This window comes from Aplysia californica, unplaced genomic scaffold, assembly GCF_000002075.1.
Source record: "Aplysia californica isolate F4 #8 unplaced genomic scaffold, AplCal3.0 scaffold00079, whole genome shotgun sequence".
NCBI lineage: Eukaryota > Metazoa > Mollusca > Gastropoda > Aplysiida > Aplysiidae > Aplysia > Aplysia californica.
Genome location: NW_004797349.1, coordinates 1,035,776 through 1,037,062, shown reverse-complemented (window position 1 = coordinate 1,037,062; position 1,287 = coordinate 1,035,776). Strand labels below are relative to the sequence as shown.

General features: G+C 34.0%; 1 protein-coding gene across 1 annotated transcript in view; it reads left to right on the top strand.

Annotated features, from left to right (window-relative positions):
* Positions 1-567: 567 nt before the first annotated feature.
* Positions 568-1,287, top strand: part of LOC106011245 (protein white) — a gene marked incomplete in the record, with an annotated part of 9,578 nt that continues 8,858 nt past the window's right edge. Inside the window, 1 exon segment of the mRNA XM_013080216.2 lies at positions 568-635.

Below are 1,287 nucleotides of genomic sequence, written 5' to 3'. Positions count from 1 at the left end.
ACCCTCCCCTAACCAATGACGATCGCAGTCACAGCTTAAATTAAACGGGCCAAGCCTGGTATCAGAAAATAAAAAAAACGTTTGACCTAGAACATTCAATCGTGATTAATTATTTTCTTTTTCTTTTTTAATAGGCAACATCCATTCTGTAAAGCACTAAGCAGCCACAGTTCTCTTTGTCTTCAGAAAAAGACAATACGAAAGAGGACAATATCTGGCAAAGGAAAACATGTCTGAAAAGCAAAAAAGAAAATTATTCTTTAAAAAATGAGAAAAGGTTACAAAGATGTTTCACCATAACTTATTAAAATCGTTTTTAAAATATTAGGTTAGTCAAGAAGTTGCAAGGCTTATAAGGCTGTTTTCTATGTTGCTCACGAAGTCAGAAGTTCTGGTTTAAGAACTTCACTGTTCCAGTTTCTGTGACGTAGAAAAGGACTGGGGGTGGGTATGGTTGTCCCTTTAGCGTCAGAGATATAAGTTCTACCTAGCACTTCAGACGTAGATAGATAGATAGCTATAACACCTTTTTTACACCTTGTTATATAAACGCAAGAACCAGTTGATCTTATTATTCAGTAGCTGGTCTGTGAGCAAGATTTTGAATCTTTAGATCGGATATACTTGGTTGCATCGTAAGTGTTCCAACGATTTACCAGTTTTCGAACAGCTTTTGTTCTGAAGTGCCAATAAAAATAATAGCAATTTTGTACTTCTTTTCAAATGGTGTGTTTGTGAAATGATTACTTTTTCCATTTGAAAAAAAAAAAAAACACGGTTTAAGTTTGACTTCATTTTGGACTTCAAAACATCTTCTCTTAAAGATATTCTGCAACTTTTAAGAAACAAACCGCAGGTGAAGTTTTAACCACAATGTGGTTTTGAATAAATTGTGCATTTTGCTAGTCTCATGAGTTGGAGTAGAGGTGAATTTAATGTTGTAGATTCGAATGAAAATGTGTAGATCTACTTTTGCGCACTCATATTGAAAGATGATTTTTCTTTTTGGGGGAAGAAACGTGAATTGCTTAGTGAGAAACGGTTTAAACTTGCAGTCTTGTGTTACCATATTAAAATGATATTTTAGATCTATCGACACTGGATAGAACGTGCTCCTAACAAGCAATCCATTTCTGGGGCTGTGAAAAACAGAATTAAAATAATAAAATAATGGTAAACTGTAATGGAACCATTTGAAATCATATTTTTTTAAATGTCGTTGCTTGCACAATACAGATTTTAAAAAATAACCTACTTCTGGGGAAAAGTCTTTGATTAACCCCCCCC